The following is a 21,920-nucleotide window of genomic DNA, read 5'->3' as shown; positions in this document are numbered from 1 at the left end:
GATGAACAGTAAATTCAAAATAAACAGAAAATAAAACTTTAGATTCTAATTTTTTTTCGTAGATGTTCATATTAGTGTACCAAGCATGCTTGATAATTTTCATGCGAAACGGGATAGCAATGCTTCGTCAGTGAAAAAAATTTAAGTGCAACATTTGGAGGTAACATTTGGCGTTCGACTTGTCTTTTTATACATGCCAAAATGCTTAAGCTTTTCGCCTAAAAATTTACATGTAGCATTTTGGTGTGACAATGAACACATATATTTATTTCGACTTTTTTTGACATTTGTAAAATACATTTTTGGCATGCAGTTGCATATTCTCCCTAGAGCCAAATAGGATTTACGATTTCTAAGCTATTTCATACAAACTAAACAAATATCTAACTCTAGTGTTGTCAACAGCCGAAGCAAAGCAACCGGTGTGTTTTGGTTGTACCATATGCATAATATACTTTCAAGCACAAATGCTGCAAATGAGAAGGTAACTATGAATATTGCAACTTATCATTTAATTAACTAAATCTATCTTAGTTAGAATTTAACCTTATCAGCTTTATTTTATACCGAAAAAGGTTTTCGCCTCGCTTTATAATAAAGCAACCACCAGAGCCAAGTGAAGGAAATATGCCCTAGAGTCAATAATAATGTTGTTATTTATATTTCCTTATGTTAGGATAAGTATCTATTATTCATGCTCGAATTGTATTAACCAGAAACTTGATACATGTGTGAATACATACACAAAACAAAGTGTCTCTAGTATGCCTCTACTAAACTAGCTCGATAATCAAAGATGGTTAAGTTTCCTGACCATAGACATGTGTTGTCATTTGATTAACGGGATCACATCATTAGGAGAATGATGTGATGGACAAGACCCATCCGTTAGCTTAGCATTATGATCGTTTAGTTTTATTGGTATTGCTTTCTTCATGACTTATACATGTTCGCTGACTATGAGATTATGCAACTCCCGAATACCGGAGGAACACCTCGTGTCCTATCAAACGTCACAACGTAACTGGGTGATTATAAAGATGCTCTACAGGTGTCTCCGAAGGTGTTTGTTGGGTTGGCATAGATCAAGATTAGGATTTGTCACTCCGTGTATCGAAGAGGTATCTCTGGGCCCTCTCGGTAATGCACATCACTATAAGCCTTGCAAGCAATGTGACTAATGAGTTAGTTGCGGGATGATGCATTACAGAACGAGTAAAGATACTTGCCGGTAACGAGATTGAACTACGTATGATGATACCGACGATCGAATCTCGGGCAAGTAACATACCGATGACAAAGGGAACATCGTATGTTGTTATGCGGTTTGACCGATAAAGATCTTTGTAGAATATGTAGGAGCCAATATGAGCATCCAGGTTCCACTATTGGTTATTGACTGGAGATGTGTCTCGGTCATGTCTACATAGTTCTCCAACCCGTAGGGTCCGCACGCTTAACGTTCGATGACGGTTTGTATTATATAAGTTATGTGTTTTGGTGACCGAAGGTTGTTCGGAGTCCGGGATGAGATCCAGACATGACGAGGAGTATCGAAATGGTCGAGAGGTAAAGATTGATATATTGAAAGGTAGTATTCGGACACCGGAAGGGTTCCGGAGTGTATCGGGTACATACCGAAGTACCGGAGGGGTTACCGGAACCCCCCGGGGAAAGATATGGGCCATAGGAGGGAGGCTAACCAGCCCACAAGGGGCTGGCACGCCCCCACAAGGGAGGAGGCCTAATTGGATTAGGGAAGGGGGCGGCGCCCCCTTTCCTTCTCCTACTCCCTCTCCTTTCCCCCTTTCCCCTTCCGGAAGAAGGAAAAAGGGGGGGGGGAATCCTACTAGGACTGGAGTCCTGGTAGGACCCCCCCCCCTTGGCGCGCCCCCTTGGTGGTCGGCCTCCTCCTCTCCCTCCATTATATACGTGCGCAGGGCAGCCCTTGGAGACACACCAATTGTTCCAAGCCGTGTGCGACGTCTCCCTCCATGGTTTACTCCTCCGGTCATATTCACTAACTGCTTAGGCGAAGCCCTGCGCGGATCACATCACCATCACCGTCACCATGCCGTCGTGCTGACGAAATTCTCCCTCGACCCTCTGCTAGATCAAGAGTTCGAGGGACGTCATCGAGCTGAACGTGTGCTGAACTCGGAGGTGCCGTACGTTCGGTACTAGATCGGTTGGATCGTGAAGACGTTCGACTACATCAACCACGTTAATCTAACGCTTCTGCTTTCGGTCTACGAGGGTACGTGGACACACTCTCCCCCTCTCGTTGCTATGCATCTCCTAGATAGATCTTGCGAGATCGTATGATTTTTTTTGAAATTGCATGCTACGTTCCCCAATAGTGGTATCAGAGCCAGGTCTATGCGTAGATGATATGCACGAGTAGAACACAAAGAGTTGTGGGCGATAATAGTCATACTTCTTACCACCAACGTCTTACTTTGATTCGGCCGTATTGTTGGATGAAGCGGCAAGGACCGACATTGCATGACCGCGTTCATGAGACTGGCTCTACCGACGTGCTTTGCACACAGGTGGCTGGCGGGTGTCTGTTTCTCCAACTTTAATTGAATCAAGTTTGACTACGGCCGGTCCTTGTTGAAGGTTAAAACAACACACTTGACAAAAAATCCTTTTGGTTTTAATGCGTAGGTAAAAACGGTTCTTGCTAGAAGCCCGTAGCAGCCACGTAAAACTTGCAACAACAAAGTAGAGGACGTCTAACTTGTTTTTGCAGGGCTTGTTGTGATGTGATTTGGTCAAGACATGATGTGATATAAGTTTTTGTATGAGATGATCATGTTTCGTAAAAGTTATCGGCAACTGGCAGGAGCCTTATGGTTGTCGCTTTATTGTATGAAATGCAATCGCCATGTAATTGCTTTACATTATTCGTAGAAGCAATAGTTGGTGAGACGACAACGATGCTACGATGGATACCAAGGTGTCAAGCCGGTGACGATGGAGATCATGACGGTGCTTTCGAGATGGAGATGAAAGGCACAAGATGATGATGGCCATATCATGTCACATATTTTGATTGCATGTGATGTTTATCTTTTATGCATCTTATTTTTCTTAGTATGGCGGTAGCATTATAAGATGATCCCTCACTAAATTTCAAGGTATAAGTGTTCTCCCTGAGTATGCACCGTTGTGAAAGTTCTTCGTGCTGAGACACCACGTGATGATTAGGTGTGGTAGGCTCTAAGTTCACATACAACGGGTGCAAGACAGTTTTGCACATGCGGAATACTCGAGTTAAACTTGACGAGCCTAGCATATGTAGATATGGCCTCGGAACACTGAGACCGAAAGGTCGAACGTGAATCATATGGAAGATATGATCAACATAGAGATGTTCACCATTGAAAACTACTCCATCTCATGTGATGATCGGACATGGTTAGTTGATATGGATCACGTGATCATTTAGATGACTAGAGGGATGTCTATCTAAGTGGGAGTTCTTAAGTAATATGATTAGTTGAACTTTAACTTATCATGAACTTAGTCCTGATAGTATTTGCATATCTATGTTGTAGAATAATAGCTTACGATGTAGCTCCCCGTTTATTTTTGATATGTTCCTAGAGAAAAATAAGTTGAAAGATGATAGTAGCAATGATGCGAACTTGGTCCGTGATATGAGCATTATCCTCATTGCTGCAGACATTATGAACGTTTGACAAGCTCGATATTACGGACCTATTGCAAGAGCAGATGCAGACATTATGAACGTTTGACAAGCTCGGTATGATGACTACTTGATAGTTTGGTGCGCCATGCTTTACGGCTTAGAACCGGGACTTCAAAAACGTTTTGAATGCCACGGAGCATATAAGATGTTCCAAGAGCTGAAATTGGTATTTCAGACTCATGCCCGAGTCGAGAGGTATGAGACCTCTGAGAAGTACTTTGCCTATAAGATGGAAGAGTATAGCACAACTAGTGAGCATGTGCTCACAATGTCTGAGTACTACAATCGCTTGAATCAAGTGGGAGTTAATCTTCCAGATAAGATAGTGATTGACAGAGTTCTCTAGTCACCATCACCAAGTTACTGGAACTTCGTGATGAACTATAATATGCAAGGGATGAAAAAAATGATTTTCGAGCTCTTCGCGATGCTAAAATCTGTGAAGGTAGAAATCAAGAAAGAGCGTCAAGTGTTGATGGTCAACAAGGCCACTAGTGTCAAGAAAAAGGGCAAAGGAAAAGAAAGGGAACTTCAAGAAGAATTACAATCAAGTTGCCACTTCCGTGAAGAAGCCCAAAGCTAGACCTAAGCCTGAAACTGAGTGCTTATACTGCAAAGGAAATGATCACTGGAAGCGGAACTACCCCAAATACTTGGTGGATAAGAAGGATGGCAAAGTGAACAAAAGTATATTTGATATACATATTATTGATGTGTACTTTACTAGTGTTCATAGTAACCCATCGGTATTTGATACCAGTTCAATTGCTAAGAGTAGTAACTCGAAACAAGAGTTGCAAAATGAACAGAGACTAGTTAAGGGTGAGGTGACGACGTGTGTTGGAAGTGATTCCAAGGTTGATAAGATCACCATCACACACTCCCTCTACCTTCGGGATTAGTATTGCACCTAAATAAATGTTATTTGGTGTTTGCGTTGAGAATGAATATGATTGGATCATGTTTATTGCGATACGGTTATTCATTTAAGTCAGAGAATAATTGGTGTTCTGTTTACATGAATAAAACCTTCTATGGTCATACACCCTTAAAGAGTGGTCTACTGAATCTCGATCGTAGTAATACACATATTCATAATATTGATGCCAAAAGATGCAAAGTTGATAATGATAGTGCAACATACTTGTGGCACTGCCGTTTAGGTCATATTGGTATAAAGCGCATGAAGAAACTCCATGCAGATGGACTTTTGGAGTCACTTGATTATGAATCATTTGATGCTTACGAACCATGCCTCATGGTCAAGATGACAAAAACTCAGTTCTCCAGAACAATGGAGCGAGCTAGTGACTTATTGGAAATAATACATACCGATGTATCCGGTCCGATGAGTGTTGAGGCTCGCGGCGGGTATCGTTATTTTCTGACCTTCACAGATGATTTGAGCAGATATGGGTATATCTACTTAATGAAATACAAGTCTGAAACATTTGAAAAGTTCAAAGAGTTACAGAGTAAAGTGAGAATCATCGTAACAAGAAAAATAAAGTTTCTACGATCTGATCGCGGAGGCGAATATTTGATTTACGAGTTTGGCCTTCATTTAAAACAATGTGGAATAGTTTCACAACTCACGCCACCTGGAACACCACCGCGTAATGGTGTGTCCGAACATCGTAATCGTACTTTATTAGATATGGTCCGATCTATGATGTCTCTTACCGATTTACCACTATCGTTTTGGGGTTATGCATTAGAGACAGCTGCATTCACTTTAAACAGGGCACCGTCTAAATCCGTTGAGATGACACCGTATGAACTGTGGTTTGGCAAGAAACCTAAGCTGTCGTTTCTTAAAGTTTGGGGTTGAGATGCTTATGTGAAAAAAGCTTCAGCCTGATAAGCTCGAACCCAAATCGAAGAAGCGCGTCTTCATAGGATACCCAAAAGAGACTGTTGGGTACACCTTCTATCACAGATCCGAAGGCAAGATCTTTGTTGCTAAAAATGGATCCTTTCTAGAGAAGGAGTTTCTCTCGAAAGAAGTGAATGGGAGGAAAGTAGAACTTGATGAGGTAATTATACCTTCTCTTGAATTGGAAAGTAGTTCATCACATAAATCAGTTCCAGTGATGCCTACACCAATTAGTGAGGAAGCTAATGATAATGATCATGAAACTTCAGATCAAGTTACTACCAAACCTCGTAGGTCAACCAGAGTACGTTCCGCACCAGAGTGGCACGAAAATCCTGTCCTGGAAGTCATGTTACTAGACCATGACGAACCTACAAACTATGAGGAAGCGATGATGAGCCCAGATTCCGACAGATGGCTTGAGGCCATGAAATCTGAGACAGGATCCATGTATGAGAACAAAGTGTGGACTTTGGTGGACTTGCCCGATGATCGGAAAGCCATTGAGAATAAATGGATCTTCAAGAGGAAGACGAACACTGATGGTAGTGTTACTATCTACAAAGCTCGACTTGTCGCGAAAGGTTTTCGACAAGTTCAAGGTGTTGACTACGATGAGATTTTCTCACTCGTAGCGATGCTTAAGTCTGTCCGAATGATGTTAGCGATTGCTGCATTTTATGAAATCTGGAAAATGGATAACAAAACTGCATTCCTTAATGGATTTATTAAAGAAGAGTTGTATATGATGCAACCAGAAGGTTTTGTCAATCCTAAAGGTGCTAACAAAATGTGGAAGCTCCAGCGATCCATCTGTGGACTGGTGCAAGCATCTTGGATTTGAAATATACGCTTCGATGAGTTGATCAAAGCATATAGTTTTATACAGACTTGCGGTGAAGCCTGTATTTACAAGAACATGAGTGGGAGTACTACAACCTTTCTAATAAGTATATGTGAAGGACATATTGTTGATCGGAAATGATGTAGAATTTTCTGGAAAGCATAAAGGAGTGTTTGAAAGGAGTTTTTCAAAGAAAGACCTCAGTGAAGCTGTTTACATATTGGGCATCAAGATCTATAGATAGATCAAGACGCTTGATAAGATTTTTCAATGAGTACATACCTTGACAAGATTTTGAAGTAGTTCAAAATGGAACAGTCAGAGAAGGAGTTCTTGCCTGTATTGCAAGGTGTAAATTTGAGTAAGACTCAAAACCCGACCACGGCAGAAAATAGAAAGAGAATGAAAGTCATTCCCTATGCCACAACCATATGTTCTATAAAGTATGCTATGATGTGTACCTTGCCATGAGTTTGGCGAGGGGGTACGATTGTGATCCAGGAGTGGATCACTAGACAACGGTCAAAGTTATCCTTAGAGGACTAAGGAAATATTTCTCGGTTATGGAGGTGATGAAGAGTTCGTCGTAAAGAGTTATGTCGATGCAAGCTTTGACATCGATCCGGATGACTCTCAGTCTCGATCTGGATACATATTGAAAGTGGGAGCAATTAGCTAGAGTAGCTCCATGCAGAGCATGTAGACATAGAAATTTGCAAAAACATACGGCTCTGAATGTGGCAGATCCGTTTGACTAAACTTCTCTCACAAGCAAAACATGATCACACCTTAGTACTCTTTGGGTGTTAATCACATAGCGATGTGAACTAGATTATTGACTCTAGTAAACCCTTTTGGTGTTAGTCACATGGCGATGTGAACTAATCACATAAAGATGTGAACTATTGGTGTCAAATCACATGACAATGCGAACTAGATTATTGACTCTAGTGCAAGTGGGAGAATGAAGGAAATATGCCCTAGAGGCAATAATAAAGTTGTTATTTATATTTCCTTATGTCATGATAAATATCTATTATTCATGCTAGAATTGTATTAACCGGAAACTTGATACATGTGTGAATACATAGACAAAACAAAGTGTCCCTAGTATGCCTCTACTAGACTAGCTCGATAATCAAATATGGTTAAGTTTCCTGACCATAGACATGTGTTGTCATTTGATTAACGGGATCACATCATTAGGAGAATGATGTGATGGACAAGACCCATCCGTTAGCTTAGCATTATGATCGTTTAGTTTTATTGCTATTGCTTTCTTCATGACTTATACATGTTCCTCCGACTATGAGATTATGCAACTCCCGAATACCGGAGGAACACCTTGTGTGCTATCAAACGTCACAACGTAACTGGGTGATTATAAAGATGCTCTAAAGGTGTCTCCGAAGGTGTTTGTTGGGTTGGCATAGATCAAGATTAGGATTTGTCACTCCGTGTATCGGAGAGGTATCTCTGGGCCCTCTCGGTAATGCACAACACTATAGGCCTTGCAAGCAATGTGACTAATGAGTTAGTTGCGGGATGACGCATTACGGAACGAGTAAAGAGACTTGCTGGTAACGAGATTGAACTAGGTATGATGATACCGACGATCGAATCTCGGGCGAGTAACATACCGATGACAAAGGGAACATCGTATGTTGTTATGCGGTTTGACCGATAAAGATCTTCATAGAATATGTAGGAGCCAATATGAGCATCCAGGTTCCGCTATTGGTTATTGACCGGAGATGTGTCTCGGTCATGTCTACATAGTTATCGAACCCGTTGGGTCCGCACGCTTAACGTTCGATGACGATTTGTATTATATGAGTTATGTGTTTTGGTGCCGAAGGTTGTTCGGAGTCCCGGATGAGATCACGGACATGACGAGGAGTATCAAAATGGTTTAGAGGTAAAGATTGATATATTGGAAGGTAGTATTCGGACACCGGAAGGGTTCCGGAGTGTATCGGGTACATACCGAAGTACCGGAGGGGTTACCGGAACACCCTGGGGAAAGATATGGGCCATATGGGCCATAGGAGGGAGGCTAACCAGCCCACAAGGGGCTGGCACGCCCCCCACAAGGGAGGAGGCCAAATTGGGTTAGGGAAGGGGGAGGCGCCCCCCTTTCCTTCTCCTACTCCCTCTCCTTTCCCCCTTTCCCCTTCCGGAAGAAGGAAAAAAGGGAGGGGGGGGGGGCGAATCCTACTAGGACTGGAGTCCTAGAAGGACTCCCCCCTTGGCGCGCCCCCTTGGTGGCCGGCCTCCTCCTCTCCCTCCTTTATATACGTGGGCAGGGCACCCCTTCGAGACACACCAATTGTTCCAAGCCGTGTGCGGCGTCTCCCTCCATGGTTTACTCCTTCGGTCATATTCACGTACTGCTTAGGCGAAGCCCTGCGCGGATCACATCACCATCACCGTCACCACGCCGTCGTGCTGACGAAACTCTCCCTCGAGCCTCTGTTGGATCAAGAGTTCGAGGGACGTCATCGAGCTGAACGTGTGCTGAACTCGGAGGTGCCGTACGTTTGGTACTAGATCGGTTGGATCGTGAAGATGTTCGACTACATCAACCGCTTTAATTTAACACTTCCGCTTTCGGTCTACGAGGGTACATGGACACACTCTCCCCCTCTCGTTGCTATGCATCTCCTAGATAGATCTTGCGTGATCGTAGGAATTTTTTTGAAATTGCATTCTACGTTCCCCAACAGTGGTATCAGAGCCAGGTCTATGCGTATATGATATGCACAAGTAGAACACAAAGAGTTGTGGGCGATAATAGTCATACTTCTTACCACCAACGTCTTACTTTGATTCAGCGGTATTGTTGGATGAAGCGGCCCGGACCAACATTACATGACCGCTTTCATGAGACTGGTTCTACCGATGTGCTTTGCACACAGGTGGCTGGCGGGTGTCTGTTTCTCCAACTTTAGTTGAATCAAGTTTGACTATGGCCGGTCCTTGTTGAAGGTTAAAACAACACACTTGATGAAAAATCGTTTTGGTTTTAATGCGTAGGTAAGAACGGTTCTTGCTAGAAGCCTGTAGCAGCCACGTAAAACTTGCAACAACAAAGTAGAGGACGTCTAACTTGTTTTTCCAGGGCTTGTTGTGATGTGATTTGGTCAAGACATGATGTGATATAAGTTTTTGTACGAGATGATCATGTTTCGTAAAAGTTATCGGCAACTAGCAGGAGCCTTATGGTTGTCGCTTTATTGTATGAAATGCAATCGCCATGTAATTGCTTTACATTATCACTAAGCGGTAGCGATAGTCGTAGAAGCAATAGTTGGCGAGACGACAACGCTGCTACGATGGAGATCAAGGTGTCAAGCCGGTGACGATGGAGATCATGATGGTGCTTTCGAGATGGAGATCAAAGGCACAAGATGATGATGGCCATATCATGTCACATATTTTGATTGCATGTGATGTTTATCTTTTATGCATCTTATTTTGCTTAGTACGGCGGTAGCATTATAAGATGATCACTCACTAAATTTCAAGGTATAAGTGTTCTCCCTGAGTATGCACCATTGCAAAAGTTCTTCGTGCTGAGACACCACGTCATGATCGGGTGTGATAGGCTCTACGTTCACATACAACGGGTGCAAGACAGTTTTGCACATGCCGAATACTCGGGTTAAACTTGACGAGCCTAGCATATGCAGATATGGCCTCGGAACGCTGAGACCGAAAGGTCGAACGTGAATCATATAGTAGATATGATCAACATAGAGATGTTCACCATTGAAAACCACTCCATCTCACGTGATGATCGGACATGGTTTATTTGATATGGATCACGTGATCATTTAGATGACTAGAGGGATGTCTATCTAAGTGGGTGTTCTTAAGTAATATGATTAATTGAACTTTAATTTATCATGAACTTAGTCCTGATAGTATTTGCATATCTATGTTGTAGAATAATAGCTTACGATGTAGCTCCCCGTTTATTTTTGATATGTTCCTAGAGAAAAATAAGTTGAAAGATGATAGTAGGAATGATGCAGACTAGGTCCGTGATATGAGCATTATCCTCATTGCTGCACAGAAGAATTATATCCTTGATGCACCGCTAGGTGACGGACCTATTGCAGGAGCAGATGCAGACATTATGAACGTTTGACAAGCTCGGTATGATGACTACTTGATAGTTTGGTGCGCCATGCTTTACGGCTTAGAACTGGGACTTCAAAAACGTTTTGAATGCCACGGAGCATATAAGATGTTCGAAGAGCTGAAATTGGTATCTCAGACTTGTGCCCGAGTCGAGAGGTATGAGACTTCTGACAAGTACTTTTCCTACAATATGGAGGAGAATAGCTCAACCAGTGAGCATGTGCTCAGAATGTCTGAGTACTATAATCGCTTGAATCAAGTGGGAGTTAATCTTCCAGATAAGATAGTGATTGACAGAGTTCTCTAGTCACCATCACCAAGTTACTGGAACTTCGTGATGAACTATAATATGCAAGGGATGACAAAAATGATTCCCGAGCAGTTCGCGATGCTAAAATCGGTGAAGGTAGAAATCAAGAAAGAGCATCAAGTGTTGATGGTTAACAAGACCACTAGTTTCAAGAAAAAGGGCAAAGGAAAAGAAAGGGAACTTCAAGAAGAATGACACACTAGTGCGCGTTGGTCCTAAACAAACGGTTTTTAACCCCTTCCCGCGATGGCATTTGGAACCGTCACCAAGTGAGTGTGGGCGATAGGGGGTTCCTTCCCACACGACCCATAAATCGTCAGGGATAGGCCCTCCTGGGACCCAGGCTGGGGCCGTGTGCGATCGGGCGAGGCATCAAAACCCAATCATTTCCGTAGGTATGTACATCCCACACGGTAATCCGAGAAAATCATTTCCGTAGGTATGTACATCCCACACGGTGAATCCCAGAAAAACATTTCCGTTCGTATGTATATCACACACAGTCAATCCAAGGAATACGTTTCCGTTCTTATGTACATCCCACATAGTCAATCCAGGGAAAACATTTCCATTCGTACGTACATCCCACACAATTTTATGTGTAGGCTCGTGTGTGAAAGGTGTAACTATCACACACGGTCTGCCTTGGTTAACTGTTTGCTTTTATCAACTATATCACACATGATTTGATGAAGGAAACTGTGTGGCATTGGGCTATCCATCGCAAGCGCTTTTACTGCTAGAACCGTTTGCAAAGGTCCATGACCGTCTGTTCTCTTTTTATTTTTTCCTGTAATTTATTATTCAAATTGGAAATTTTGAAATATGAAACGTACAATTCAAATTCTCAGCACAATGGTTCAACAACGAATCCATAAATAAAATTGCCAGTACAATATGTTCAGTAATTACAGGATTAGTCAGCAATTAACTATGATGAACCACAGTATTGAAAGGCGGTAAAGGTGAAGAGACAAGTGTAAATCATTTTGACTGCCGACGGTGTTGAAGAAGCGGAATGCCCATAATGTGCCTTCCTGCATACCATAGGCACGAACCACTTTTGTCCAACCCCTTATGACGATCGCCCGCCCATCCTTCACCGCCTCCAGGAAGACTTCTAGAGCATTATCATGGTAGCATGAATTATATACTTTAACCTTAGTTGCCTCCACTCCGGTCATGTAGTTTGCAAGGTAATCATCAGCAAATAGCTTCGGAAACCACTGAAAAGAGAAAAATATCAGATACTGAGGTCTAATAGAGTAACTTGTTGTGGGCAGGGGGAAAAGGCAACACATTACTTACCATCCTGAAGTTCACTATTGTCTTCGAAAAAGTGTAAATAAAGAGCTTAATTCCAATCACCCGTTTCTTTCGCCTAACAATCTTTCTTAGTTTCCTCACTTGACGCTTGTTCATGAATATCTCATTGCCCCATACGCAAAAGGGATCGAAGCGTGGATCAGTACCGCTCATATATGTACCTACAAGCAACTAGTAAATGTTAGAAGCTAAACTGAGATTGCACAAATGATGTAAAATACAACTACCTATGTTTCTAAGTACAAGTATTTTTTTTGAGATTTCAATATGAACTACATATGGACGTATATAGAATTATAGATATAGTTTAGATTAGAATCTAGATTCACTCATTTTGCTCCTTATGTAGTCTGTATTGGAATCTCTAAAAATACTTATATTTAGGAATAGATGGTGTATAAGACATGGGATGCAGCTAACCTCGATGGCAAACAACAGCATCGCCCATTGTAGCCCTGTGGAAGTACATGGAAAGCCAATGTTAACTACAACAGGGTTAACATCCACCAAAAAAAGCAAATGGTAATAAAACGGCAGTATCTGTAGTGATGTCTTCATTTCGAAAGAGTAGACGGTAGCAAAGGGACGGATTAAAAATGGATACAACTGTTAATTGCAACAGGCTTAACAACATCCTAATTCATGTTTTGTAAGTTTGTAGCCATTGAAATACAACTCTTTAAAAATGGATACAACTGTTAATTGCAACAGGCTTAATGGCCATTGAAACGGTACTGATAAAAATGCAATTGGTAGAGTTAAACATCACAGGGCAGGTGCTGCCAGAGCAGATAATGGCCCAGTCACTACAGGAAACAACTACTTTGCCGTCTGCCACGGCGGACGGCAAAGGCTCGAAAGGCGGACGGCAAAGACTTTTGACGTCAGCCGCGGACGGCAAAAGGCTCCGGCAAAGAAGGCTACGGTAAACAGCTGCTTTGCCGTCTGCTTCCTGGAGGCGGACGGCAAAGAGGGCGGACGGCAATAATTGCGCTGTCAGTCCGTTAAGTGGCTAACGGCAGACCTTTGCCGTCCGCCGCAGACGGCAAAATTTCTCTGGTCTTTGCCGTCCGCCTTATGATGTCATCTACACGTCACTAGATGGCAGGTTCTTTGCCGTCTGCCACTGATGGCAAAGTGCAGGTTCTTTGCCGTCTGCCACGGACGGCAAAGTCTTTGCCGTCTGCCACTGTAGGCAAACTGACCAAATGGGTCAGCTCCCAGGAAGCACAGTTGGCTGCCACGTGGCTTCTTTGCCGTCCGCGGCAGACGGCAAAGAGCTCTTTGCCGTCGGTGGCAGACGGCAAAGAGCCTGCATATTGGCTGTTTTTTCTGTTTTTTATTAAATCCCACAATTTGCACAGAAAATATATATGACATATATAGATATATTTCCATATCACATATCCAGCACATAAGTTTCATATCACATATCACAGAAAATATATATGACATATATAGATGGCAAAGAGCTTCTTTGCCGTCAGCCTTTTCTTTGCCGTCTGCTTATGCGTAGCTGATGGCAAAGAGCTGCTTTGCCGTCAGTAGCAGACGGCAAAGAGCTGGCAGATGGCAAATTAGCTGATTCCAGTAGTGAGTTGTCTATAAAAAGGTAGGGAAAATAGCTAAAACGTGTTAGGCATGTTTACTACAACATGCTTAATACATCGACTGTACAAAACATAGCCATTAATTGCAACTAGTATTGGTATGATTGAACTAGTGGGTACATACTTGGTAAGTCCTGAGAGGTAGTTGCTGGGGCACTTCATCTTGGCCAGAGCCCGCCCAAAGTCAGCGGCGGCGGAGGTGAGCTGTTCCTCCGGGTCGAAGCGTGGATCAGTGCCACTGACATGTGTACCTACAGGCAACCAGTAAATGGTAGAAGTTAAACTGCAATTGCACAAATTATGTGAAATACTGTAAGACATGGGATGCAGCTAACCTCGACAGCAAACAACAACATCAGCTGTTATGACCCTGCGTAAGTACATGGACAAGCATGTTAAGTACAATAGGGTTAGCATCCACCAAAAATTGCAAATGGGCAGCATCTCTAGTATATCTTCATTGCGGAGAGTAACATGGTAGCAAATGGACAGATTAAAAAATGGATACAACTGTTAATTGCAACATGCTTAACAGCATCCTAAGTCATATTTTTTAAGTTTGTAGCCATTGAAATACAACTGTTTAAAAATGGATTCAACTGTTAATCGCAACAGGCTCAATATACATTGAAACCGGTACTGTTAAAAATGCAATTGACATAGTTAAACATCACAAGGCAGGTGCTGCCAGAGCAGAGAATGGCCCAGATGTCTATAAAAAGGTAGGGAAAGTAGCAAAAATGTGTTAGGCATGTTTACTAGAACATTCTTAATACATTGACCGTACAGAACATAGCCATTAATTGCAACTGGTATTGGTAAGATTGAACTGGTGAGTACATACTTGGTAAGTCCTGAGAGGTAGTTGCTGGGGCACTTCATCTTGGCCAGAGCTCGCCCAAAGTCAGCGATGGCGGAGGCGAGCTGTTCCTCCGGGTCGAAGTGTGGATCAGTGCCACTGACATGTGTACCTACAGGCAACCAGTAAATGGTAGAAGTTAAACTGCAATTGCACAAATTATGTGAAATACTGTAAGACATGGGATGCAGCTCACCTTGACGGCAAACAAAAGCATCGGCCGTTATGACCCTACATAAGTACATGGACAAGCATGTTAAGTACAATAGGGTTAGCATCCACTAAAAATAGCAAATGGGCAGCATCTCTAGTGATATCCTGAATCATGTATTGTAAGTTTGTTCCTGGTATTGGTGAAATTGAGCTGGACACGGTAATATTTGAACATCACACATTGCGCAGTACTAAAATAAACAAGGCACGAACATGCTTAATACATCAACCTTACAAATCATAGCCATTGCAAGCGGTATTGGTAGGATTTAGCTGGTCAGATCTTACCTGTTAAGTCCTGGGGGGTAGTCTCTAGGGGACTTCATCTGGGCCAGAGCCTTCACCACGTCGGTGATAACCCACAAGTATAGGGGATCAATTGTAACCTCTTTCGATAAGTAAGAGTGTCGAACCCAATGAGGAGCTAAAGGTAGAACAAATATTCCCTCAAGTTCTATCGACCACCGATACAACTCTACGCACACTTGACGTTCGCTTTACCGGAAACAAGTATGAAACTAGAAGTACTTTGTAGGTGTTTTTGGATAGGCAAGCAAGAAAATAAAGAGAGCGAGTAAATAAAAGCTAGGGGCTGCTTAGGTAAAGACACAACTAAATTAGTTCTAGTAAAGAGCTTTTTGTTACGAGAAAGTTATTTGTCCCTAGGCAATCGATAACTAGACCGGTAATCATTATTACAATTTTATTTGAGGGAGAGGCATAAGCTAACATACTTTCTCTACTTGGATCATATGCACTTATGATTGGAACTCTAGCAAGCATCCGCAACTACTAAAGATCATTAAGGTAAAACCCAACCATAGCATTAAAGCATCAAGTCCCCTTTATCCCATACGCAAACAACCTACTTACTCGGGTATGTGCTTTTGTTCACTCACGCCACCCACCATAAGCAAATCATGAACATATTGCAAACCCTACAGCGGGAATCCCTCACGCTTGCGCGACACAGAGAGCACCATAGGACAGCACCAATAATACAACATGCAAATCAAACCAATCTTGATCATCAAATAACCCATAGGACAAAACGGATCTACTCAAACATCATAGGATAGCCATACATCATTGGGAAATAATATATAGCGTTGAGCACCATGTTTAAGTAGAGATTACAGCGGGTAAGAGAGATGTTACACCGCTGCATAGAGGGGGGAAGAGTTGGTGATGATGGCGGTGAAGTTGTTGGTGAAGATGGCGGTGATGATGATAGCCCCCGATGGCACTCCGGCGCCACCGGAAGCGAGGGGGAGAGAGCCCCCCTCCTTCTTCTTCTTCTTCTTCTTCTTCTTCCTTGACCTTCTCCCTAGATGGGAGAAGGGTTTCCCCTCTAGTCCATGGTCTCCATGGCGTGGGAGGGGCGAGAGCCCCTCCGAGATTGGATCTGTCTCTCTGTCTCTCTCTATTTCTGCGTTCTGTTCTGCTGCCCTTTCACCGTTTCTTTTATATCCGGAGATCCGTAACTCCGATTGGATTGAAACCTTCGCCCAGATCTTTTTCCAAAAATTAGCTTTCTTGCGGCCAAAGTAGAGCATCAACCGCCTTACGGGTGCCCACGAGGGTGGGGGGCGCGCCTGCCTGGAGTGGCCGTGGGCCCCACCCTCGTGGCCACCTCGGGCACCGTCTCGCGTTGATTTTCTTCCCAAAAAACACAAATATTCCAAAATAATTCTCCGTCCGTCTTTATCCCGTTTGGACTCCATTTGATATGGATATTCTGCGAAACCAAAAACATGCAACAGACAGGAACTGGCACTGGGCACTGGATCAATATGTTAGTCCCAAAAATAGTATAAAAAGTTGCCAAAAAGTATATGAAAGTTGAATAATATTGGCATGGAACAATCAAAAATTATAGATACGACGGAGCCGTATCAGTCGGCGGCGGCGGCGGCGGAGGCGAGGTGTTCCTCCGGGTCAACACGCACAGTGGCCATCGTGCCATGGAGCACCATAAGCTCCTGGCGGGGGGATTTGGAGGCATGAGGATATTTCGCAAGCGCCATTTCAGCAATCAGGCTGGGGACGTGATAGAGATCGGTGGGTTACCTGACTGGATCCGAGCAGAACGTTGACGTGGTTGAAGCTGTGGTTGCGGCGGCGGCGGTTTGCGATGCCGGTAGGGGGAGGCACGAGGGAGGGGGGATACTGAGGGGAAGGGGATGTGGTCGGAGGAATATATTTTGAAATCGCGCACCTAATGAAAATTTCGGTGTGAAACTTGAAACTTGGGCGGGGGAAACACACAACGCAGACGAAGCGCGTAAAATACTCGTGTGCGATAAAAAAGAAAGTTGGTAGATCCCGTCTCCAAAAAAATGTACACGTGTACTTGATTTTTTTCGGTCAATGGTACGCCTGGTTTATTAGGAAACATCGCACAGGTAACTGACTTGTGGGTCATTAACGCAAAAGTCAACGCTCAAAGCCCTCAAAGGATGCTCTTACCAACATTGCACGTTAATGCTACAAACTAAAAGTACTACTGGTAATTTGCTCTAATACTACAAACTTAAACTACTTCTCACACTGCCATCGGGGCATGCTGGCCAGACACCGGCGTTCTCCTTCTCGGCCTTGTAGGTGGCAGCCCACCGTGCTTCGATCTCCGCCAAGCTCTCCTCACCACGGCGTGTGGCCTCTTTTTTCTGGCGGCGGCGGGACTCTCTTTTATTGACTGCTTTCTGCCTTTTCCGCTCCTTCTGTGCGGCTTTGGCCGCCTCTAGATCCACCACCCATTCGGCCATGGCAGCCTCAAAGTCCGCCCATGTAGCTGTCTGGCCGCCGGCGGCGATGAACTTGGCGCAGTGAGATCCCATCGCTTCCTTACCATGTGTGCGCTCGCGGGCGGCGTGGAACGCGGCGTGGCGGGATGCCATCGCTTCCTTACCAGTTACTGTGCGCCGCGGTGCCATGGACGACGCCTGGAGAGAGCTCTAGGACGGAGGGGCCGGGTAGCCGTACAGTGCGGTGGTATTCAAGAGCTCAACGACAAATGACAACAGAAATTTGGCTTCCCTTACAATTTTGCTCGTTCATTATCGCACATGGTTCTCTCCGTCGCTTCCGGAAATAGTGTGCGCTGAGCCTATTGTGTGTTGCATTATGATTGGCCGGAACCCCAGCCACGCGGATCGCGCGTGTGCACCGTAGGATGGGCCGCGATCGAACGGCAATCCACGTCCCTCACATCACACCCGTGCACCTATAGCTGGATTGGATTTATATGCGCTAAATGCCTAGAAAATGCACATAATCCCCTAAATATGGTAAATAAGCCCGGAAAAATGCCAAATTCGAAGACGGTGATTTGCAGGGTGTATGTTCGTTGTAGAAAAAAACTCCAGGGCAAAGAACGAAGAAAATTTTGATTCCCCTTCAATCTTGGGGATTTCCCTCCCGAAAGCATGGAACTTCCTCGGTGATGGTTCGATTTATGAAGGGCGTGCATGAAGACATAAGCCAAACCTTCTCAAATTTTTACCAGGGCATGGTGAGGTCATACCATGGCACCATGCCAGGTGTCATGTTTTTAAGCATTTATTTCATTTTTTTCTATAGTTGAAAACCCAACAAACAAACATTTGTGGTTGACTATTGCCACACATTTCATCAAAATATCTGTCCATTATTCCTTGTAAAAGGCATGAGAATTTACTAAATGGCACGAGCATGGTTTTCTAGGCCGTTCTTGTGGACCCTTTCATGCACCGATTGTTTGAACTTGAATCATGCGCATTTGGCAAGCTTAATTGTAACATCAATTCCCTTTTCGCAATAGTAACAACATCCTTTCGCAATCTATATCCTAGCATTAACAGTATTCAAGAAGGGTCTACGAAATATAATGGGACAAAAGTCATCTTGTGGGGAACCAAGAACAAGAAAATCAGCAGGATATTTAACTTTCCCACACAAGACTTCAACATCTCTAACAATCCCAACTAGTGAAATAGTGTCTCTATTGGCAAGCTTAATTGTAACATCAATTTCTTCTATCTCAGCAGGTGCAATATCTTGCATAATTTCTTTTTATAAGGAATGAGGTATTGCACTTGCACTAGCACCCATATCACACAAGCCATATAGCAATGATCTCCTATTTTTAACAGAAATAACAGGCATGCCTACCACAGGTCTATTTTTATTTTTAGTGTCAGGTCTAGCAATTCTAGGAGCTTCATCACAGAAGTAAATAACATGCCCAACAATATTATCAGCCAAGAGATCCTTAACCATAGCAATACTAGGTTCAATTTTAATTTGCTCAGGGGGTTTGGGTGTCCTAATATTACTTTTGTTGACCACAGTTGAAGCTTTAGCATGATCCTTTATTCTAACAGGGAAAAGGTGGTTTCTCGATATAAGTAGTAGGAACAATAGGATCATTATAAGTGATAGTCTTTTCTTCAACTTTAATAGGTGCAACTACTTTTACTTCAATGGGAGGATTATATTTAAACCACTTCTCCTTAGGGAGATCAACATGAGTAGCAAAGGATTCACAGAAAGAAGCTACTATCTCAGAGTCAAGTCCATATTTAGTGCCAAATTCACGGAAAACATCGGTATCCATAAAAGATTTAACACAATCAAACTTAGGTGTTATACCTGACTCCTTACCTTCATAGAGATCCCAGTCTTCAGAGTTGCATTTAATTCTTTCCAATAATTCCCATCTGAATTCAATAGTCTTCATCATAAAAGAACCAGTACAAGAAGTATCGAGCATGGAGCGATTGTTGTCAGAAAGCCGAGCATAAATTTTTTGAATAATAATTTCTCTTGAGAGCTCATGATTGGGGCATGAATATAACATTGACTTAAGCCTCCCACAAGCTTGAGCGATGCTTTCTCCTCCGCGAGGCCAAAATATATATATATAGTTACGATCACGATGAACAAGATGCATAGGATTAAACTTCTGATGAAATTCCAATTTCAATCGTTTGTAGTTCCATGAACCCATATCATCACATAGCCTAAACCATGTCAATGCCTTTTCCTTCAAAGATAAAGGGAAGACCTTCTTCTTGATAACATCCTCGGGCATACCTGCAAGCTTAAATAATCCACAAACTTCATCCACATAGATTAAGTGCAAATCGGGATGCAATGTTCCATCACCTGTGAAAGGACTAGCTAGCAGTTTCTCTATCATACCCGAAGGAATTTCAAAGTAAACATTTTCAGTAGGTTCAGTAGGTTGAGGAGCAACTCTTTGCTCTACTGGCCGGGGTGAAGATACCCCGAACAAGCCCCTCAAAGGATTACTTTCCATAGTAACAAGTGACAGTAAATTTCAGCACACTATATACATTTTTCCTTACCAAATTCCACCTACCAAAGGCGCTTCACTCCCCGGCAACGGCGCCAGAAAAGAGTCTTGATGACCCACAAGTGTAGGGGATCTATCGTAGTCCTTTTGATAAGTAAGAGTGTCGAACCCAACGAGGAGCAGAAGGAAATGACAAGCGGTTTTCAGTAAGGTATTCTCTGCAAGCACTGAAATTATCGGTAACAGATAGTTTTGTGATAAGGTAATTCGTAACGGGTAACAAGTAACAAGTGTAAATAAAGTGCAGCAAGGTGGCCCAATCCTTTTTGTAGCAAAGGACAAGCCTGGACAAACTCTTATATGAAGGAAAACGCTCCCGAGGGCACATGGGAATTATCGTCAAGCTAGTTTTCATCACGCTCATATGATTCGCGTTCGTTACTTTGATAATTTGGTATGTGGGTGGACCGGTGCTTGGGTGTTGTCCTTCCTTGTACAAGCATCCCACTTATGATTAACCCCTATTTCAAGCATCCGCAACTACAAAAGAAGTATTAAGGTAAACCTAACCATAGCGTGAGACATATGGATCCAAATCAGCCCCTTACGAAGCAACGCATAAACCAGGGTTTAAGCTTCTGTCACTCTAGCAACCCATCATCTACTTATTACTTCCCAATGCCTTCCTCTAGGCCCAAATAATGGTGAAGTGTCATGTAGTCGACGTTCACATAACACCACTAGAGGAAAGACAACATACATCTCATCAAAATATCGAACGAATACCAAATTCACATGACTACTTATAGCAAGACTTCTCCCATGTCCTCAGGAACAAACGTAACTACTCAGAAATCATATTCATGTTCATAATCAGAGGGGTATTAATATGCATAAAGGATCTGAACATATGATCTTCCACCAAATAAACCAACTAGCATCAACTACAAGGAGTAATCAACACTACTAGCAACCCACAGGTACCAATATGAGGTTTTGGGACAAAGATTGGATACACGAGATGAACTAGGGTTTGAGAGGAGATGGTGCTGGTGAAGATGTTGATGGAGATTGACCCCCTCCCGATGAGAGGATCGATGGTGATGACGATTTCCCCCTCCCGGAGGATGTTTCCCCGGTAGAACAGCTCCGCCGGAGCCCTAGATTGGTTTCGCCAAGGTTCCGCCTCGTGGCGGCGGTGTTTCGTCCCGAAAGCTTCCTCTTCATTTTTTCCAGGGTGAAAGACTTCATATAGCAAAAGATGGGCACCGGAGGCCTGCCAGGGGGCCCACCAGGCAGGGGGGCGCACCCAGTGGGGTAGGGCGCGCCCCCCACCCTCGTGGATTTTGGATGGCCCCCTCTGGTACTTTCTTCGCTCATTATTTTTTATTAATTCCAAAAATAACTTCCGTGGAGTTTCAAGACTTTTGGAGTTGTGCAGAATAGGTCTATAATATTTGCTCCTTTTCTAGCCCAGAATTCCAACTGCCGGCATTCTCCCTCTTCTTGTAAACCTTAAAATAAGAGAGAAAAGGCATAAGTATTGTGACATAATGTGTAATAACAACCCATAATGCATAAATATCGATATAAAAGCATGATGCAAAATGGACGTATCAATGGCAAATGAACCCGGGAAAATGTCAAATTTGAACACGTTGCATTTGAGGCGGTATGTTGATCGTTGGAAAAAAACTGAATGACAAACTAGGACGGAAA

The 21,920-nt window shown here is 43.2% G+C and overlaps 1 pseudogene; it reads right to left on the bottom strand.

Moving 5' to 3' along the window:
* Positions 1-21,920, bottom strand: part of LOC123076330 (uncharacterized) — a 77,584-nt pseudogene that overhangs the window by 4,667 nt on the left and 50,997 nt on the right.

This window comes from Triticum aestivum, chromosome 3D, assembly GCF_018294505.1.
Source record: "Triticum aestivum cultivar Chinese Spring chromosome 3D, IWGSC CS RefSeq v2.1, whole genome shotgun sequence".
In the NCBI taxonomy this organism is placed as follows: domain Eukaryota; kingdom Viridiplantae; phylum Streptophyta; class Magnoliopsida; order Poales; family Poaceae; genus Triticum; species Triticum aestivum.
This window is presented reverse-complemented; position numbering and strand designations above follow the sequence as displayed.